Source organism: Stegodyphus dumicola, chromosome X1 (assembly GCF_044657685.1).
Source record: "Stegodyphus dumicola isolate Sdum_Otavi_A_Nest chromosome X1, ASM4465768v1".
NCBI classification, from domain to species: Eukaryota; Metazoa; Arthropoda; class Arachnida; order Araneae; family Eresidae; genus Stegodyphus; species Stegodyphus dumicola.
In genome coordinates, this window is record NC_140780.1 from 50,652,152 (window position 1) to 50,675,640 (window position 23,489).

At 35.0% G+C, this 23,489-nt stretch overlaps 1 long non-coding RNA gene across 1 annotated transcript in view; it reads left to right on the forward strand.

Annotated features, from left to right (window-relative positions):
- The first annotated feature begins 994 nt into the window (after positions 1–994).
- Positions 995–23,489, forward strand: part of LOC146993145 (uncharacterized) — a 61,344-nt gene continuing 38,849 nt past the window's right edge. The window contains exon 1 of the long non-coding RNA XR_015038733.1: positions 995–1,282. This is a non-coding gene — a long non-coding RNA (uncharacterized LOC146993145). The remainder of the gene's footprint in view (positions 1,283–23,489) is intronic.

A 23,489-nucleotide genomic window follows, 5' to 3' on the forward strand; every position in this document is an offset into this window, starting at 1 on the left:
TGTAAGTTCTTCAAAACCTAACAGAAGTGCTGTGCCACCAAATACTGAAAGAGGTATAGTATCACCAAATTTTTCAAGTGGATATAACTACGTTACTCGATTTGGTAGGACTGTTAAAAAAAAACCTCATTATTTAAAAGAATATGTATAATTTTATTATTATCATTATTTCTGTTAAAAAAAGGGAGATGTTATATATGTAACTGTATGTCATAACTGTAATATAGAATAGTAGATTAGCAATGTAGAATAAACGATGTTTGTGTACACCTTGTAATCATCACTGAGTACTTATCTGACATATAAAAATAATACAACATGTAGACTTGATTATGACAAGCACATTGGATTAGTGTCTTATCAGATTGGGCAAAATGGCGGATAGGGATAACACTGATTAAAATGTATATGTTGATCGTTTTTGTACTTTTTAACAATACGTGAGATAAGGGACCTAATAACATAATTATAATTTAATAAAACTATGTCAATTTTTGATGCACACAGTACATATGTAGGACACCACGAAATGCACCACGAAAAAGGATGAAATAGTAATTATACTTCCTCTGCAAAAAAATTAAACTTTTAATTTAGATGTATTTTAACCCAAAACCACAAAAATTTCTCTCCTGCAATAAATACACTTTTTTATGAACTTCTATATTAAAATAACTATATAGGTCCATAACTAAATATAAGTTTAAAAATATAAGTTTTAGAAAAATTTTGTTCAACTTTGATTTTCTTTACATAAATAAATCATGCATAATATCGAGATATAGCAATAATTTTTCGGTTAGAATGCTTAGTTTCTTCAAGCGAACTGAGAAGGCTGCATGTTGTACATGACAAGGAAGAAGTAATGCTAAGGGCGATAAAAGGTAGTTGTGACAACCCTGTGAAATGTTTTTCTCTGAGACTCAAAGAGTGAAGTGAGAACAACATATAATTGGTTTTTCTCTTCTTTCTCTCCTTGGCCTGGTGACGTACGTGAAATAACGTCCTCGTTCGATTTTCCACTCCTTATGGGAAGCAGGAGCAGGAAGTGTGCAAGTGAAAGATACAGTACCTCTGATAAAATGCTAATGTCTTTCAGTTTCGCAATTAGGGCGGTGTCTATTCAATCATAATCTTAAACCGGCTGCACATTCGGAACAGGAAACTAAATAATTCTGATTTATTAGTTACTGGTATCGTATGCATTAAATAGAGAAATTTTTTTAATCATTTAATGTTTAGGTGACTATAATATATATAAAAGGAACTTACAAACAGTGAGGTATATTTAACTGTATTTTGTATGATTCATACTGTTTTAAAAATTCATAGTAATTCATGCTTATAGTTCATAAATTTCATCGAACTTGTAACTAATGAATGACGCATGTTATTAAATCTTTTTGTGAGCTACATATTCTACAAAAAAGTATTTTTAAGATGTCCACTAAATATTTTTTTCGAATTAAAAAACAAAAAATTCCGTTTTTTTTAAAACGATTTCGTAAAATCTACAGACAGTCCTCCGTGACATCTGATCACGATCGCTCACTGTTCTGTTCTGCCGTGGTGCGAGTGGATGCAGGACGTGTTTAGTCCAGAGGGTTCCAACCCTTTTCTTACATCGACCCCTTTTTAAAAGAATAGTAATTTGCATCGAAAACTCTTTACAATTTTCTCTATAATATGCAGAACACAACATAATTGTAATACAAATAATTGCGCATAAATAACTTAAAGATAAGGAGACTAAGAATATGAACGAAAGTTTCGAAAAAAATGGTTTATTAGATTTATGTTTTATTATTTTTCTTAATTTTGCGGATATAAATAATATTTTCAGAAATAAAATCACAGATTTTTAACTTCACATTAGCTTGATGTATTGATGAAATTTTTTTTAATATTTCGCAAACATTTGTTTAATCCCCTCGTTCAAAAAAAATTCAGACTACTGATTTAGCGAAAACCTGCATCTTCTAACTAGGTAAAGAAAAGGGAAAAATCAATAATATTGGTTCGGTAACAACTTTCATTCTGGGATATTTGCCTCTGGTGTCTTTTAAATTATAAAACTTAGCGTACCTATGTGCTTTGAATAAGATTTTTGTTTGAACAGCCTCCTTCAGTGCAATCAACCATTTTTGAATCATAATATCAAGTTCAAATATATCGCAGTTTAGCAGTTTTATGAGCCATACTAGCAAATTCAAATTTTCAATGTCGTGAAAGCGGACGATTAAAATTTTCTTTTAAATTTTGCAAGTGCCTTGTATATAACAGAATATCTCCTGAGCATGTTTCGCGTCCTTCTTAATAATTTTGGGTTGTATTTTCTTGAATTCCTTTCTATGATTTTTTTTAATGTTGTACTTACTGCATAAAACGTGTATACATTAAAAAAAATATTATTGGGTTTTAAAATATGTTAAGTACTTTTTGGGTACATTTATTTTATACAATTTCTTTCTCATTGTATGATACAGCTTTATATCAATCACAATTGATTATCAATTTTATTAATATTTTTTGTAATTAGTGGAATCTTAATTATGCTGATAAATTGCCGGTGCATATTCAGCTATTGACTCCTTTGATTATCAATGACCCCCCCCCTTTAAAATTCCATAGACCTCCAAGGGGACAATAACGATTCCGTTGAAAACCTCAAAGCATGCGTACAGGGCTATGTGACTAAAATAAATGATACCTTCTTGGGGGGGGGGCTTTCTGATGAAATTGGCTTTTTTAGCCCAAAGGAGCATTAGCTCAGAAGGGTTATTAATTTCGTTTTGGCATTTTACGTCGATTCACTTTCTGCTTTGATTCACTTTTCACACTGTTGCCATCGAATATTATCGTCCTGTGTCATATTTAAAGAAATTAAATAGTAAAGAATCTGCAGAAATGTATGTATGTTTCTCGCATTGTGATAAAACAACGGTACCTAGAGTTATCAAATCTTGAATATGGGCATCTGGAACCCCAAGTTTGGAATTTATTATCTGTTTCATATTTTGTAAAGCATTTATGAGTTTTTGATTAAAAAACTCAACGATTTCAAAGCGAGCAATGGCAACACTGTAAGGTGTGTGGGGGGGAATTATCTTCAGCGCGCGAGACTGCGTATCGGAAATTTTAAGATTAAAATTATTTTGTGATATTGCTGTTGAATTTAATTTTAGGCTTTAAGGGAGAAGAACATGATATTTAATAAATAAATGTAACACAGAAAACGTTAAAAAAACGCTCATTTGGGCGTAATGTAAAATCTGAAAGGTTTCAGATATATATATGTAATATTAAAAGCACAAGGAAAGGAAAAGCCGGAGCAGTGTAGAATAATTGTCATAATTGCCATAATAAAACCACAGGAAACGACGGAACACTGTAGATGCGTGCTTACATCCATATCGAAGAAGATTTTGATTGCATAGTATGCTAGTAATGCTAACTTGGTAACATCTAAAGAACTTGGCAGTCGAGGCAGTTTTAATTCCATTTTTATTTCCAATTGATATTTGTGGCCACAATCACTTGGCACTCTAGTCGTGCCTTTCCACAGAAGATTTACATTTTTATATATTGTTAAGATAGAAAGCAAGCCAGCGAAATTACATCTTAGCAGAGTAGAGGGCAAAAGCTGAAGTGCGTAGTTATGAAAGATAGAAGCACGCGAAGAGAAAAGTTTTGGTTTACAATTCGGTGATTGGTTGTCAAGAGGCATCTGGTATTAACGGTTACGTAAGATCGCATGATTAATTTGAATGACGCAATGCAGAGAAGCTATTACGATTTTAGAATAGAGAGGAAGAATTAATGTTTATAGTTTAATCTCTAATTTTGATTCATATATTTTTATCTTACATATTCCCCCCTTCAAAAAGAAAAAGGCGTAGCGACAGAGAAGCCTTTTTAAAGAGAAAGAGTTAAAACACTAGCAAATTAAAAAAAAAATATAAATAAATAATAAAATTTTGATCCTGTAAAGTATTATTCATAAATATCAATTTTTTTAAAATAAATTCTTAATTTTTAGAGTCCTATTGAATTTTTCAACATTTCAGTCCAAAAGTCTTTTTGTTTGAGAGTTCACATAATCATAATTCTTCGGGGAAGGTTCTTGTTATCGCAGAATATCACAAAATAAACTTTTACATAATCATTACTTATAATTTAATGTAATACACATAAATATTTATGATATTAATTTTCATATTGATAAATTATATTTTAATACCATATAATAGGATTAAGATTTTCAGAATTTATAGTTTCACTGTTATCATCTTTCATTTACAATTCCTGATTTTACCAAACTGGAAGCCTCGCAATACTTCTAAACAAACATATCCATCAATAGGGCTGTCCTCTTGAGCCAACCAGTGTGTTCTATGCACTGGTGGCCCAGGGTGCCTAGGCAGTTGCTTGAAAAGGCCTCCGTTCCTTGCATTAAGGTAACTGGCCTTTGAGAACTGCACTAATACATTCCATAATAAAAAAATATAATAATAATAATATAAAAAATTTACATGCATTCATAAAATGAGAGCCTCCAACATTATCTTGCATGAAGAGAGTAAAAGGAACAACTGGTACAGAGGTAATTACAGGCCTCTGTTGAAGGAACCAGTACACCCTCATCATACACTATACTTAACATACAATCACCCATAAATTTAACATACTTATTTTATCTTCAGCGCGCGAGATCGGAAATTTTAAGATTAAAATTATTTTGTGATATTGCTGTTGAATTTAATTTTAGGCTTTAAGGGAGAAGAACATGATATTTAATAAATAAATGTAACACAGAAAACGTTAAAAAAACGCTCATTTGGGCGTAATGTAAAATCTGAAACCTTTCAGATATATATATATTTTTTAAAATTATTATTAGTCCAGAGGGGCTTTGTCCCTGAAGGAATATTGTTTTCGTTTTGCGTTGAAAGCTTTAAAAGGCTGTATCACTTTTCAAATCGTTGCCACCAAATACTATCGTCTTGTATTATATTTGAAGAAATTAAATAATGAAGAATCTGCATAAATGTATGTATGTTTCTCGCATTGTGATGAAACAACGGTACCTAGAGCCATCCAATTTTGAATGACAACCGCGAATATGGGCATCTGAAGGCCCAAATTTAGAATTTGTTTTTATTATTGATTTCATATTTTGTAAAATTTTTAACGAATTTTTGATTAACAAATTCAACGATTTATAAGCGAGCAATGGCAACACTCTACCGGTTGGGGGGGGGGACTTTTTTTCTCCAGCGCGCGGAACTGTGTATCGGAAATTCTAAAGATAGGCTCATTTTAAAATTATTTTGCGACATTGCTGTTGAACTGAATATTATGGTTTAAGTGCAAAGAACATATTTAATAAATAAAGGTAACACGCAAAACGTTAACAAAACTGACTATTTGGATGTAATTAAAAATCTGAAACCTTTCAGATTTTTTTTTTTAAACTTGTTTATTTTAAATTAACCTTACACATAGGTATAAGGTATGAAAATACCCATGTAGCCAGCCGTTCACACGGATTCGAAGCCGGGTCAAGCTAAAATATTCAGCGGCTTTATCCAATTAGCCACAGGCAGGCCTTTGTGACACTGCGTAAAATTTGTTATTGTAAAGTTTGGAATTTTGAATGATTATATCATGTCAAGGCAGGCGGTATGTTCCGTGTGCGCACGTGTCAAGAGCTACTTGGATAGTCTTGTTATATGAGAATTGTTTGTGCTATTTTTTTTTAGATAATTCATGGCGGCGAGTGGTCATGAACGGTGTAGAGCTAATGAAAATAAAACTGTTAAAGGTTAATGACAGTTCATGTGTACAGCTTTTCTTTACTAGAGTATATGTATTTGGTAGGCAATTCTTTTCTACATACCTTTTTTTAGAATAGAGTAAGTAAACGAAAACATACAATGTGTCTTTTATTGTAAAAATGCATTTATATTAATCTTTTTACAATTAAAATCTAGAATTACTTTATTCAAAACGCTAGATCCCCCTGAAAGATTATCAGGAAAGGTGAACATAAATAAATAAATAAAATAATAATCGATAAAAATAATAAACAATACATAATTAAAATTAAATAGGTAAATATAAAAAAGTTGAATTAAGTTAATAATGAGCATGTGAAAATTAAATTAAAATACCATGAAAATTAAATAAAACAACAGAGCGAATGAAAATAAGTGAGTAAATTAACAATGAATTAAAAAGATATCAACAAAATTAAATGGAATGTAAAACAAATGTGTCTGTATCAGCTGTGTAAGTTTAGTCACAAGGTATGGTACATAGAATAAGATAAGTAAGCATTTGAGTATACTTTGAGACCAGATAATTTTTTAATTTTTTAAAATTTATTTCTTATCAATTTAAAGCCTTTTTGATCAGAGGAGTATAGCCCGTCTTTTTAACCAAATGGATAAAGCTTAAAAGAACTCTATCTAAAAGGGATGGCATTTCGAATAGGTGTTTCTTCCCCTGTTACTCAACATTTTCCGTAGACTTTCCTCTTCCCAGAGAGGTTTACATTCAGCCAGAATCATGTGTAACGTGCATACGAGCCAGTTTTCCTTAGAAAGTCCTGCACGAAGATATCCCTCTCCATAAACAGATAGCCCTAGTGAGCTTTGCCATAATCTACAAAACCAACCAAATTAGCCGGAATCAGGCAGTTTTGAATTTTTGTTTGAAACTGCAGCTCACGCCGGAGCCACCCAAAAGGCGAGTTCTGGTACTTTCATTTGTTATGATACCATAATTAATTAGTTTTAATATAGTTAATTATTTTTTAAATCTCCTCACGCTTTATTTTAATTATTAATTGTTATTATATTTTATTTTCCTTTCCTGATCACCTTCTATAGGACTCTAGCATTTCTTATTTAAAAAATAAAGCCCGCTTTCAGGGAAATTGAGAGATACATTCAGTATCTCGTATAAATATTATGGCTGTTGTTGATGGATGCCATCTTTGATTGCACGTTGAATGTTAACAAAATCTGACTTGGTAATATTAACATTTATATTTAATTCTAGGATGATATATATTTTAACATATGTTCACTTATACACAATCACATTGCATGTAGTTACAAGATGAGCATTTTTCAGTTCGCAAGTCCGCATGAGTAGAAATCAAGGAAGTCATATTACAGCTACGATAACATCACGGAGGGAAAGAGAGGTGAGTGCGTGCTTCACCGACGGCAGCCAGGAACCGAGTAACCAGTTCGAATTTTCCTCCAGAGAGGAAGAGGGAGAAAGCTGGTAGCGCCCTCTCTCGGGGCAGCGAACAAATAATAATAATAATAAAGAGTTCTCCACAGTATTCCCCCCGAGTACCAAAGGTACGATGAAGAAAATCAGCTCACAAATATCAGGTGTTGAAGCGCACACGTCTTTCCGATCGTGTGACGACTGGTGGAGCACTGGGAGGAAGCGTAAGGTCGGTCGAAGGAGGAGTATCCGGAGTAGCAGTTGGATCCGGGGAGTCAGGAGGATCGCTGGTCACAGGAACCTGAGTGTTTGAAGCTTCGAAGAAAGCAGGCTTCAGACAATCTATGCTCAGGACGGTTTCTTTGTCGCGCACGAGAACGGTGAAATGCTTATTGTTACGTGCACAGACCTTGAAGGGTCCATCGTATGGAGGAGTGAGTGGTGGTTTGACCGCGTCGTTTCGCACAAACACGTGAGTGCAAGTGCTCAGTGCGTGGTGCACGAAAGGGGCAGATTTGTTGTGGCACGAAGTAGGAGTCGGAGACAGCTTCTTCATCGCCTCTCGGAAAGTCTGGACAAAGGATGCTGGATCGACTGGAGCAGAGGATGGCTGAAAGAACTCAGATGGTAATCGAAGGGGTGTGCCGTAGACAAGTTCAGCGGATGTACCTGCGAGGTCTTGCTTGAAAGAAGAACGCAAACCAAGAAGCACAAGAGGAAGTGAAGTAGTCCAACGGGTGTCATTACGGCACTTCAGGGCTGCTTTCAGGTCGCGATGTAAGCGTTCCACTAAGCCGTTGGCGGAAGGATGGTATGGTGAAGTGCGAATTCGGCGTATTCTAAGCATAGATGTCAGAAAAGCGAAAAGGTGTGACTGGAATTGTCGACCTTGATCAGTAGTCACAACTGATGGTACACCAAATCGTGCAATCCAACCGGTGATGAATTGTCGAGCCACAGAGTCAGCAGAGATGTCCTGAATGGGAAAAGCTTCAGGCCAACGAGTAAATCTGTCAATGCAGGTGAGTAGATATCGATAACCGTCAGATGGTGGCAGAAGACCGACGATGTCTATATGGACATGGTCGAATCGTTCGGATGGCATCGCAATTTTTTTCAAAGGGCTATGTGTGTGCCGGGTAACTTTTGAACGTTGGCACATGATGCAGGAACGAGTCCAGTTGGCAATATCCTTTAGCATGGATGGCCAAACGAATCTTTCTTGTATGAGCTTTTTGGAAGCCCGGATACCTGGGTGCGATAGGTTGTGAAAACAGTCAAAAACCTTTTTCCTGAACTCAAGTGGTACATAAGGTCGAAGTCTGTTGTTGGAGGTATCGCACAATAGTTGGAGGTTCCGAGTAAGTTGTAATGACTGGAATTTCAGCGAGCAGTTTGGGTCTTCACTCAGACGTTTTAGCTCCTCATCAGTGGCGTCCGAGTGAGCAATAAGCGTGAAATCCAGTGGTGCATTGGCATCGATGCCCTGAATACGTGAGAGAGTATCCGCGACGACATTGCTGGAACCTGATATATGCTGAATATCAGTGCTGAATTGAGCTATATAATTTAACCATACACTCAGCTTTTGGTTTAACCGTCGACCACAGCACTCAGCTTTTGGTTAGGAGAGTGATAGGAGAGAGTTGCAGCATTACTAAGGTCGTGTTTACGTTTTTCAAATGCCTGATTAAGTTCGTCGTTCCAAGGAACAGGGCGTTTATCATTTTTACATGAGTCTTTTAAGAGTTCATTCAGTGAAGCTTGGGTCTCGGCTGCCTTTGGTAAGAAGTCTTAGCAAAGGTCTCGGCTGCCTTTGGTAAGTTTACCATGGGTAAAAAATGTCTGAGCTCGACAATAGTGGTAGGTTTTGGGAAGTTGGCAATTGCTTTTGTTTTCTCAGGCAGGGGTTTTACACCTGAGGCAGTAATGAGGCAACCTAAAAATGAAACAGATGGTTTTCCGAGTACACATTTGTTAGGGTTTAATGTCAAACCATGTTTATTCAAACGATCAAACACTTGACGAAGATGACGGATGTGCTCTTCTTCGCTAGTCGATGCAATAAGGATGTCGTCAAAATAAGGGATGCAAAAATCCAATCCAAATAAAACTTCATGTATAAAACGTTGGAAAGTTTGGCCTGAATTTCGTAAACCAAACGGCATAGCCAAAAAGTCAAAAAGACCAAAAGGGGTTGTGACGGCAGTTTTCGGAATGTCTGCAGGGTTAACAGGAATTTGAGGATAGGCACGTGCTAAATCAAGTGTTGAGAATATGTTCTTTCCTGAAAACATTTGAGTGCAATCCTGAATATGGGGTACGGGATAGCGATCCGGAATTGTAACGGCATTTAAGCGACGATAATCCCCGCACGGTCGCCAGTCGCCTTACGAACCATGTAAGAATGCTTGCCCAAGACTTTTTGAAGGCTGAATGATGCCTTGATAGGAGAAAATCAAACTCTTGACGTGCAGCTTGAAGTAATTCTGGAGATAATCTTCTAAGTTTGGAGAAAATAGCAGGTCCTTTAGTTTCAATGTGATGGAAAATCGTTGACATTGGTGGCCTCTCAAAAGTTTGTGAAGGATTCATCAAGCTAGGGTAAGAATTCGGCAAGAATTTTGTTAAAATTTAAGTTACCCATCAAAATATGAATGCTAGTACTGAGCGGGTTCACATTAGGAAGTCTACCGCAAGAATATAGTTTTGTTTGTCCATCAATTAAACGGTTGTTTTTAACGTCTATGAGTAAGTTGAACTTTGTGAGAAAGTCAACATCTATGATGGGTTGATTGACGTCTGCCAGGATAAAAGGCCAAGTAAATGAGCGACGTAAGTTTAAATTGATGGTCAAAAGTTTGGTGCCATACGTTGCAATTTTAGTGCGGTTAGCGGCAAAGAGTTCCAATGCAGCTGGTATTTTCGCATGCTGACTGTAACTCTTGGGAATGACAGATAAATCGGCTCCGGTGTCAATTAAAAAAGTCAGCTTTGAGGATGAATCGGCCAAAAGAATTCGATTGATGTGGCGGTCGCAACGTTGGCCGCCAAACGATCGCCGATCTAGTGTTCCGACTGCCGGAAATTGCACGGAGAAACACATTTTCGTGCCTTGGAACCAAAATTAGTATGGTAGAAACAGATGTTGTTGCACGGTTCTTTATACTGTCGATAGCGTCCACTAGATCTATGACGCCTACCGTTGCGTTGGGAATAGTCTCTTCGTTCACAGGAACGCTCACGGCTGTTTTTGAGGGCTAGCGAAAGTTCATTTACCTGCTTTGTCAGCTCTGCAACTTGCTGTTCAATGGGAGAGGTAGATGCCGTAGCAGCACTATTTATGTGCGGGAGAGTTGTGAGATCTGTAATTTTATCAGCTACAACTGCTAGTTTTGGAAGATCATCACTTAAGGCAGCAAGAATACTTTGTGTATTTTGCGGGAGACGAGATATCCATAGGGATTTCAACAAAGGTTCTCCAACGGTCTCTCCAGCGAGGTTTGGCATACGGCAAAATAATTGTGATGGGCGTTGATCGCCAAGTTCTAGCCCTTGAAGAAGTGTATGTATCTTTGACTCCTCACTTTCAGAATACAATTCAATTAAGCGTTTTTTAGTGTATCATATTTGCCAGTCACAGGTGGGTGTAAAACGATATCACAAACGCTATTGAGAATATAAGACTCGATTTCAGATATCCCATGATTGAATTTCGTGGAGTCAACAGTGATTCCGGCGATATCAAACTGGGCCTCTAGTTGTGCAAACCACAAAGTAGGGTTGACCTTCCAAAATGGGGGAGGTTTGACGGAAACATGTGAAATATTAAGATCGTCTGCGATGGGTTGTGGTGGAGCCATGATTCACAAAAACAAATATATATTGCCAATATGACACAAATAAATACACAATAATCAGTCACATACGACACTAGTGCAAAATAAATTAAGTTAATGTAAACATTAACGTGAGAGAAACAATTTTGCAGGTAAGCTATCCGAATATAAGCATAAGTAATACTAAGAATTTGCGTGGCTTACCTCCGAATTATACGAGAAATATTTGCTGAGTCAGCACAACACAATTCACTTATAGAAAAAATATTCCGAAAAAACTTATTTTATGATATGTAACCGCGTTGTACGATTTATATGGAGATCACTTCAAAGCACTTTGACGATTTGCATGAGACACATGATAATTCACAAGCACGTTGTTAAGCAGGCACAACTGTTTTTCACACTATATTGCTAATGACACGAAAATAATGATGGATTACGCTAGTAGTTTGCATGAACAGAAATAATTTTCACTTCATAGCACATCATAATCACAGAACTTGAGGATGCAAGCAGGTCACAGGAGGCACGTGTTCACTAACTTGACGAGTCACCATTTATGGCTGTTGTTGATGGATGCCATTTTTGATTGCACGTTGAATGTTAACAAAATATGACTCGGTAATATTAACATTTATATTTAATTCTAGGATGATATATATTTTAACATATATTCACTTATACACAATCACATTGCATGTAGTTACAAGATGAGCATTTTTCAGTTCGCAAGTCCGCATGAGTAGAAATCAAGAAAGTCATATTACAGCTACGATAACATCACGGAGGGAAAGAGAGGTGAGTGCGTGCTTCACCGACGGCAGCCAGGAACCGAATAACCAGTTCGAATTTTCCTCCAGAGAGGAAGAGGGAGAAAGCTGGTAGCGCCCTCTCTCGGGGCAGCGGACAAATAATAATAATAAGAAAGAGTTCCCCACAATATCAATTCATTAACAGTTACATAAAATGCTGCAATAATAAAAGAATTTTCTGCTAAAATTGCTACTCAGTTATGAACAAGAAAGTATTGGAGCTCGTTTCCCTTCGGTCCTCGGTGAGCTCTGGCTAGACTTAAAATTAACCAAAGAACCCTGAAGTAATGAAGCCGTTGTCCACTGGTCTCCGAAGCCTCGATAAGCCCTGATTAAAATTATTATTTTGATGGTAGAATCTACACTTGCTTATGCACTGTACATTTACTACTTTCTGAATACAAACTAGTATTTGAACAGCTTTATTCACAAGCTCAATAATATATTCGATTTTAATATCATCATAGAAAAATATACACCCAGAAAGCTCCCCATACAATGTTTTAACTTCCAAGAGTTTGGACATTCTCAAGCTAAATGTTTTAAGCAAGTAAAATGTGTTAAATGTGCAGGAAACCACAGAAGCAATACTTGTACTCTCAAAGATAATCAGAAACCCAAGTGTCTATTTTGTTCGGAAGAACACGTCAGTTCCTATCGTGGGTATAAGATCTGCAAGAAAAGATTTGAGAAAAACAGATGTTAAATTTGTCCCACCGCCACCCACAGTAGAAGATTTTCCATCTACACTTCCTAAAACCTCTTCAAAAAATAGTAAATCCTTCAAGACTCCTAAATCTAACTACAATGCTACACTGCAAAGTAAATTTAATCCTGAAGACCTGAAGATCAACTTAAAGATAACTTTCAAATTTTTCAAGACCGCAAAGTTTTTCGACTCGTCAATACTCTCACTGAAACAGCACAGAAAATTCGTAGCTCACGTAGTACCACTCAAAAAAATGTTATTAGCATTTAGAACAGTTGAAATTATGTTGAAATTTGCTGAAGAAAATTAAGTTTATTTTCTTTATGTATGTTTATTTCTTTATTTTCAAATGTTCAGATTTTAGTTTAATTGTTAGTAGCATTTGCGACGAACTTTGAATACGAGGCACGTGACTTCTCTGCACTTTTCGATTGGCCGGACTGCAACAGATTTTTACCCTTTATTTCAAAGACTCTACAATTTATTTAGGACTTCTTTCAACATTAATATTGTTTTATTTTATGTATTTTGCTTTTATCTTCATTTAGATTATGTCATACATCAATTGCTCAGCTTCTTCAAAATTATGCTTATCCTACCTACCAACAGATGGCGACTCAATAGCTGACTTCTTCTACAATAGTTTTAGCCATGTTCAGTAGATGGCGCCACATCTATCTTCACTGTGGAAGTTTAGCAAGCAACTAGAACTCAATAATTTTCCACTTTTATTTAAAGTGGACTTTATTTTTCACTACGACGTTCCCCCGTAGGGACATTAATTGTGGGGTAAAGGCCTTAGGTGTCGAAGACTCGTCATCACCGCAATTCACCGCGAGATGAAATGTTTACTCAAATCTTGATATTAACAGAGCCATAAGGAATTTCAGATAACTGCAGCACTTGCTTCAGATAAAAAAATTAAAAGGGGACGGGGGGTCAAAATTAAAATAGACTAGCTTGACACAGCTGACAGTGCTAAAACTGTATTTTAAATGCGCAGTTCTGAGATTTACTTCAGGTATTAAACTGTGCTGGTACGTATGTATAAATGCATGCGTGCCCATTGATTCAATTCATCTCTGTAACAAATTCACTTTCGATAAATAAGTGATGTAAAATGCTTTCAGTTCTATTTTCAGTCGTTGTGTGGATTTAAACTCCTAAAAAGGCCTCCTATTTCATCTACGAAGTCCAGCAGAGGAATAGTGCCGATTGTCCTACGCTCAATTTTATCTGATATATTGTGGAAATTTAATTCATACTAAACGTTAATATTGTTATCATTAGTAATAAAGCTAACTTAAAAGAAAAATTTAAATCCTTTAATAAATAAATAACTTCAAAACTTTTAAAAAGAAGGAACCAGTTTTTTAAATCTGCAATGGGATTTTTTGAAAAGCAGCTTTATGGAATGCTTATTCCTTTATTAAATTTTTTATTTATTTTGCTTTTATTGTCTATTATTTATTATTACGATATATTTCTTTTCTCTTGGTTTTTATATAAAACATCGTATATCGAAACGGACGCGCCTGAAGCGATTATTCCTGCTGTTAGCTTGCGCTTGTGTGCTTTGTGATCTTTATAATGAGGTTCCATTAAATTTCTTATTACTTTTTATGTTTACATGTATATAAAAATTGTAATTTGTTGCTCTGATGGACACGGAAAATTATTTGGGATATTTTGTTTCTTAATCACATCGCTTCAGTTTTCCAATGATATAATTTTACTACTCCAAGCATGCAAAGATAAAAATATGTACTGAATGCAATGTGTAGAATTATATCTATTTCTAATTGCTTCAAGTTCGTAATAAAATATTTTTTGCTTAGCGGGACTATCGTAATAACCTATTTTCATTATTTCCGTATTTTTCAACCACAGTAGGACTGAATAGTCTATTTATATTAGATAATCGGAATTTGATTGTATTTGAGCACTTGGCTAAATTTAAAAGCCATCGTGAGAGTAAAAGGTTTCATTCCTTTGCTTTTAGATTACAACATTTTAATCAAATTTTGCGTTTATCGTATCAAATACTGCCAGTAGATGGCAGCAAATCTTACTCTTTCTGCATATTCTAGGTCAGTGATCGCCAAACCGTTGATCTCTGCTTGCGAGGACATAGACTTCGGTAGATCGCGTCAGCTATGTTCGGTCATATACCTTATCTTCGGTTCGGTGACATCTTCGGTGTCTAACCTTGATTCCTCCACTGAGCTGACGATGAAAAGAAGACACTGCTGCAGTGGAGTTAGAAGTGATTGATTTTCAAAATGATTTATCTATAAAAATCCTTTCTTCAAGCCATGAAAATATTCGGCCTCTTTCCATATGAAAAGTACCCAATTTTGGTCCAGGTTTGTCTCGAAGTGAAGGCAATGTTCATCTCTATGTTTTTCCAGTATGAAATTTATTAAAAATAAGTACATAATAGACTCACTGATGAACATTTGGACAAAAGTCTGTTATTACATTTGTTATTTATTACTAACTACACTTCAATTTGTTTCTTATTTACAATTCAATTTCAATTTCTTTTTGTTATATACATGTTAATTAAAATTGATTTCAAATTTACTAGAAATGTTAGTTTATAAGCAATAAACAAATAAAATATTTTTTTTAAAAAGAAGACGGTAGTTTTTGGGGTAGCGCAACAGTAGGATTTAAAAAGGGTATGGTATCTCGCAGAAGCTTCCAAAGTTTGCCGACCACTGTTCTAGTACAACAGTTCTTAACCTGTGTTACGCGTAATCCCTGGGTACGGGGAGGGGGTACGTGATATCATGGGCAGGGGTAAGAGAAAAATTTATCAGTAATTAGCAGAAAATAAAAGTGTTATAATAAATGCCGATCAGCCTGAGTATTCAGAAAATTTAAATCTGAGGATTGATTTTGAAAGCGAATCATTTTGACTAATTTCGATATGAATACTACTATCCGAAATGTGTTTAACACTTTCACATCGATAGAGACCAAAATCTGCTTTTCTTATGCCAAGTATAACAATAACCTTAGCTGAGTGATTTCTCCTCACCTGGAGATTCTTTGTGCTGTTTACTTCACTGTATGCACTTTGACCTTAGGACAAGATTTTAACTGCGAATGTCGTCAGTAGCTACACTTTGATGCTAAGCAAAGGAGAAGGAAGGTGCATCTAAATGGTGGCGTCTCGAATGCGGTCAAGATGGGGGGACTTTAATTGCGAAGGGGAAAATAAGCAGGTACGTTAGGGATCATACGAGGAGATATATTGTAAAAGAAAATAATTTTTAGGTCTCATTCAGTATTCTACAGAGTTTTCTATTCTTCACTGTAAGTCAGTAATGTACGAGTATACAAGGATGCACATGGTACTAGAATGGAAACAAATTATATGGGATGCGAAAAGTTTTGAAGTTAAAATTCCATTTAATTTATTTTAATTTTTTATTTATTATATCGATTTATTACTAATTAAAATGGATTGGAATATTTGAATATGAATCACTTGAATATTTAAGAAAAATATTATGACTACGAGAATATAAAAAACATTTTTTGAATATTTGCTTTCTTATAGAATGCAGATGAATTCATTTTTACACGATGAAAATCAAAATTTAGTGGCTAATTAATCTGTCTTCTATCGAGCACCTCAGTTCAGTGATCCCTGTTAATGTGCCATTTTTTTTTTTTTTTTTTTAATTTAAATGCTTCAAGAATAATTATAAAACGACTTAATTCTCTTCTTATCCTTAAATTCTTTACTACAAAAACTGCATTTTCAGCTATAATCAGGTGTAATAATTCTCTAAATATAATTCAAAGCATAAAAAATAAGGTACATAAACGGCTTGGAAATGGAACTAGCACTGATATTCTCTTTAAGAAATATGCTGAAGCTTAAACAAAAAGTCTACGAAACGAAGTAATTCCGTAGAATATTTTCTAACTCTTTATGATTCAATTGCACTCAATTATACTTTATAAACGACATGTAAATATGATTTAATGTATATGTGTGGATGTGTGTGTGGCTCACTAGCGGATGAGCGGTAAAGTCGTTGAACCCTGGTATGTCGATCCGGGGTTGAAATCCTGGTGAACGGGGATGGCTGTATTGGCGTTTTCATGGTTTTTCCCCATGTGTAACGTGCATACGAGTCAGTTTTTGCTTAGAAAGTTCTCCACGAAGCATCCTTACCCTTAGGCAAATAGCCGTCGAATGCTTTGCTATAATCAAACAAACCAGACCAAACAATAGATATATAAATATGTAGCTTAACAAACTGCTACATTTTATGTATATTTATAAAATAGTATATAAATATATATGATTATTAAAAGGAAGGAAAAGTCGGATCTTAATTGATTGTATATAATTTAGTCCCTATGAAGACCCTAACAATTCTTTATCACGTAAAGTCGTAACCCAAAAGGAGAACAAATAAAATAAACTTCAGATACGTATACAATACTGAATATAATACAAAAAATACAAAATATAAAAATAAATTATATGTGTACGAAGCCTATCTAACCATTTATATTGATATTACGTAAATATACGTATGGTAATAAACATTGTATAATAAAGATATTTTTCTTTGGTATTTTATACCTTGTTCTATATTTTGTTTCGTTTATATATGCATATACATAGATATATGTATATAATTTAAGGATTCCATTTAACTACTACAGATAAAACCCAAAAGTGCATCAATAATGTATTTTTCATTATTATTTAACTTCATTCTGAAGAATTTTCCGCAGTCTAGTTTGCGTTATTTTATTCATAAGTCTGAAATAAAAACAATTATTGTTTATATGTCATTAGAAATGTTACCAAAAGGCAGCGACCACAATGTAATTGAAAAACGGTCCTTTAGACGTGAAAAGGTTGAAAGCCATTTGGGTTATGACTATTTTCTCAGATACTCAGCTACTTTGCATACATGTCAGAGCTTAAATTGCACCGGAGCCCACCAGAGCCGGCTCCGGTACTTCTTAGTTTCACCGGTACTTTTTCATAATTCTAGCTGGAGCCCTAAATAAGCAGGCCCTGGCACTTTTATGTACCTGAACAACAATTTCTGAAGAAATGTGATCTTGAAAATTTTATTTTTAGTAATAAAATTATATTAAAAATTGCTTATTAAATTTTCATTTATCTCTTTGCATTTTATTAAATTTTAATTTTAATTATTTAATTACTTTAACTATTAATTATTTAATTATATTAATAATGAATGATTTAATTTTTTAATTATTAATGATTTCATTAGTCATTTTATTTATTGATTCTTCGACCTTCTTTCCTCGAGGTCTTCTATAGGGCTCCGATGCTTCCAATTTTAGAACTTAATAGGAATCCGGTACTTCTGATTTTAGAAATTAAGCCCTAATACATGTAACATAGCATTCGAAATGAAAAACTCAATATTTACTACAAATTCATTGATGTGACAAATATCTGCCTTTCTACTCCTATGGCTTTAAAAAAAGATGCTATTTGCCTTAGAGTTTATCGTTCAATAATACATTTTCATTGTACAAAATTGCATTCATTCGAGGAATCCAATTTGTACTTTCTCTGTATAACACTGAATGTAGATAAGTTAGATGTTTAAACGACCCCCATATTTTCTCAAGATCCCGAGCAAGATTATCCCTCCTTTTCAGCTCCTCCGCGTGAAAAAAGGGTTTGTAAATTTACGACTTGACCGCATATAGGCTGATTTCGTTCAAACATTACTTGCCTAGAAGAAATGAGAAGGTCAATTGGATTTCAGATCCTATTAATGAAAATTCGTTTAAAACAGCCTCAAAATTAACATTCTTTGAAAAAGAGCAACAGATCATACTTTTTTGACTTTATTCTTTGCAGTTTATTAACTTTATGCTATTTAATTATAAGCATTATAAGATATGTCGCGAGAACACTGCATACAGGGTTGTTATATGTTCTTAAGAAGAAGGCTAATACTTTATAATTTACAGACTGTCTTATTCAGGGGTACGCGAACTAATTAAGTTTCATTAAGGGGTATGTGAAAGAAAAAAGGCTGGGAACCACCATTCTCAAATGTTGGCAAAGGAACCATTGGATGTAAATATCGGAACTGGTTGGCGATAAGCAGAGTTTGTACAGATGACTTAAGCCAGATTACTCATATTCGTGTCATATTCTGAAATACAGAAGCGTTTTTGGTCTTAAAATGCGTTCACAATGCCAAGCCTGATAGGAAAAAAAGTGTCACTTTTTTAAGAAAAATGGTCAGCGCTTTACTTTTCCTTGAGCACAAAAGTAAGGGAGTTTGTCTTACTTGAGTGCAACTATAGTGAAAGAATGTAACATCAAAAGGCATTATGATACTAAGCGCAATGGGAAATATTCTGCATTTGAAGGAAATTTTAGAAGTCATAAAGTCAGTGAATTAAAATTAAAGCTAAATTGTCAACATTCTTTTTCTACAGAGCTGATAAAGAATCTGAAAATAGTGTTCACGTTAGCCACACGATAGCAGAAAAATTGCTAAACATAGAAAACCTTTTATTGATGGAGAGTTTGTAAAAAAATATCTTCAGCGTGCAGTTCATGTGCTTTGTCTGTCACAAGCTCAAGCTAATTTGAGCATTAGCTTGTCTGGCGTGACAGTAGCGAGCCACGCGGAGAATTTGGCAGCAGATACATTCTATAAGTTAAAATCCAAACGCAAGAACTTTGTGTTTTATACTGTAGCGATGGATGAATCAACGGATGCAACATATACTGCACAAGGAGTCATTTTTATTGGTGGCGTTGATAGAAACATCACGATTGTAGAGGAAAAAATCAGTGGTGTTGCATTTAAAGGTAAAACACGGTGATCAGATTTGTATTCGAGTCTGACAAAAACATTGGCTAAATGTGAGTTAGACCTGAGCAAAATATCTGCCATAACAGAGGCGGTGCTTCTTCTATTGACTGGACAGAAAAATAGGAGTAATAATGCTACTTAAATCTGTGTGAGGGCATGTGGTACTATAATTGTTTTCCACTGCATCATTCACAAAGAACTTTTGTGCAGGAAGTCCTTCTTAAACTTTAAACATGTGGTGACTGTTGTTGTAAAAGGGATTAATATCATCCGGTTCAGAGGACTTAATCGTAGGCACTTTCACCAGGTACAGGTAGAAACTAGGCTAGCACCTCCGTAGTACCACAGGTAATTGAGGTATTGCTGAACCTAGCTAACTGTTAAACTTTCCACCCCAATTTTGAGGGAGAACACCCCGGGGGGGGTTAGTCCGAGGATCTCCTGCCCCTCTTTTTTACCATCAACCCCTTGAGAGGACTTTCTGAGATAACTGATTTTTGGTATTAATAGTGTACAGAAATCATACTGAGAAAAGACTGTCCTTGAAAAGTTCAACAACTGATGCTTCCAAAAGTCTAAATGTATGAACAAATGTCCTTTCTCAGGCGGAAGGTGTAATAAGCAAGTCCTTGGAAATCCCGTCCATCAACATTGCATAGAAAAATGAAATTAGGTACTTTCAACAGTTGTTAAGTGATTTAAGAGCTGAATACAGTGACGTTGTGTATTACGTGGAAGTATTTTGATTGAGCTGAGGGAAGATGCTTCAGCGAGTGTTTTCCTTGAGGAATGAAACTCAACAATCCATGGAATACAAAAGGAAATCCATCTGCGAGTTCCGTGATGAGAAGGGGTTAAAACACTTTGCATTTCTTATCAATATTACTGGCCATCTCAATGATCTGAACTACCTCTTGTATAGTCATTAGGATTTTTTCGATGTAAAAAACTAAAGATATGTGCAATGATGCCCTCGCCGGGACTCAAACATCGGACCTCTCGAATACGCACCGAGTGAGCTGGCACCACGATGGCATGCAGAAAGTAAAGAGAAAATACCTTATACACTCACTGGGGAAATGTTTACTTGTTCATAATCTTTATGACTCTGTGAAAGCTTTTGAAACAAAATTATTCTTATGATAAAGTCAGTTGCTAAATAAGAATTCCATTTACTTTCCAAACTTGATAGTAATGGCGAATAAAACTACAACATAGAACTCGGACGATTACGTACAGTGTCTTTCAAATCTCAGAATAGAATTCAAAAGCAGAGTTTTCAATTTCTGTGATAATGAAATTTTCATGAGAACATTCTCCTCGCCTACCTCGGTAGATATCGAAAGTGTTCCAGCTGAACTTCAATTAGAATTTGTAGATTTTCTGTGCAAATTGTTTACAACTTGTTTAGCTCCAGTTGGCAACGAGATGGAAAATTTTGCAAAATCATGCTAGCTATTCTCTCCATGGCATATATAGCCCAAAGTGGTCAGACCATGTTGAAAGTGTGAAGCCCTTTGCAGCTCATCTGTTTGGCATCAAACTGCATTAGAAGACCTGAAGATCTTTTGAAGCTACACCCAATTGTCAAAACAAGAACAGATATTAATGGAGCTTCGTTTTTATGTGCCATCGATCATTTGTGTGATAATATCTTTTGTATAGTACAAAATATTAGTTTCAGTTTATATCTGTAACCAAGTTATACAATCCAGAAATGCAACATGCTTTTCTGTCAGCAGAAATATTCTTATTCATCCATCCACAAGTGATGAAATCTTTCACAAAGGATAACTTTCAATTCAGAATATACTGGTTGCCAAATTGATTTCCACTCGAGCTTCTTAACGTTTCTTTCGTCTACCTGTTCATTGAGGTTATTATACATTATTTCCGTTGTTTTCGAATCATTCGAAGATTAAACTTTTGTCTTCGGAAAACTGTAAGATTCGTGCTAAGGAATCCTCCTGACTTCCTTTTATATACTCGACGAAATAGTTCCTCCTTTTTTTTTATTCATTTTGTATGGGAATCCAAAAATTAACCTCTTGAAATTTATTATCTGATCAAGTGTTAATTGAACACTTATGAAAGCAATAAAATCTGGCTAAGAATGATCGGCCATAGGAAAGCGATGAAAAATTGTAGAGGTATTTAACCTTTCTATATCACGCGAGCACATGAAGTAAATCCATTGCAAGCAGCTGCGTATTTAGGGTGGGGCAAGGAGGAGGGACATCTGTCCCCAGGCACAGCATTCAGGTTCGCCAAATTGATGTTACGAAATTTTAGAATGAAACATTTTTCATTCTTGACATACAGAAAGAGGCTCAAGACCTTCAGTTGTCCCCGGGCGCTGAAAACCTAGCTACGCCTCTGATCGCAATATACGACGCACTGAATTATGTAGGTTCTAATTAGTCACAACTGCGCACATTATCTGTTATCAAGCAGGTATGTGTGTTGTCTCACCACTTCGATTGGCCATTCGGCAATAAATTTGGCAGCCATTTATCTGACGATCTGAATTAGACTTATTGTGTATCTGAATTAGACTTATTGTGTATCTGAATTAGACTTATTGTGTATTGATCTGAATTAGACTTGTTGTGTAGGGCTTATTCTGGAAAATCATGTTAAGAGTTATTTTCTGATTAGGTCTTATTTTTGATAAAATACTGTAAAATAGGATGCGCGTAAACTTTCTTCGGAGTTAACTAAGGTGTTATTTTGAAATAGTACTATATGCGTCAGTGCTCAGCTAAAATTTTCGTTTGAAATATGCCCTTCGAGATATTCCTTCCCTTTTATATGACTTTGATTCTGAAATACAGACAAATCCAGTCACAATGTAATTCATGGGGCCGAAAGCTTGGTTCACTAGATCCGATCCGATAAGAAAAATAGATTACGTTTAAGAAGAATGTAAAAACTGGCTGATGAATCTCACATACACAACGAAAAAATTACGTTTTCAGGTCTACCATGAATAATTAATACAAAATTCATCTAATTAAAATGTATCTAATTAAAAATTAACATTAAGGATTAATTACAACTATTATTATGTGCGACTGTAATATTTGTTTCACTATATGTTAATAGTTTTACTTAACATAAAACGCATTGTTCAGAACCTCCCACATAAATCTTCCTCTAAAATACACATTTAAAATTAAGAATAATCATTTTATCAGTAAAAAATATAAAAACATTAAAAGTCAAATATTGACGAATTTAGCTTCATATTTTACTTAACATCCGAGTACAAAAATAATCTGTCATTTTCTGCTGGCGGGATGCAGGTTGGTAAAAAAATTTTTGCGTATTTTGTCCAAAAATTTAAGACTTCATAACTTTCCGTTTTCTAAGTTTGCATGAATGAAATCTTGTTAGTAACACACATCGCAACTTTAGCGTCATACTCTATTTCAAAGAGTCCACTTGTAGTAAACCTAACTTCTTTAAATGGTATTCTCTGGGTCCATGAAAGACAGGCGACTTATATACTTCACTCCTCTTGCCCGGCTTAATCTCTTAGTAACACTCTAACAGTAAAGAACGTTTAAAAGAAACCTTTTTATTAGTTCTTTAGCCTAGCAGCACACAACTTGTGTAATTTAAATCTGCAACTTTCGGAAATAACAGAAACAAAAGTTAAAGTACACTGCCCTCCAAAAGTTAAGGAACAGCATGTTTTTGAAGGCTCACCATTACAAAAATGTTAGTAACAATTAAATTCACAGTTCATATGCATGATAGCAACGAACTTCAAGAAAATATATGCAAAAATAAAATCTGTTAAGAATGATACTTATAGCTACCACTTTTATTTTATACAAAGGAATACTTATATAGGAGTTGAATAAAAAGTGTAAGTTTTGTTCATGAGTGTTGATCTTCAATTGTTATTAGCAGTTTCCTTGACAATATCAGGGAGAATCTATCAATGTCCAGGATAAGTCGTTTGCCCGAATCGTTGAGGTGGCGGACGATCGGATGGCTGGAAATGGGGATGTCACAAGCT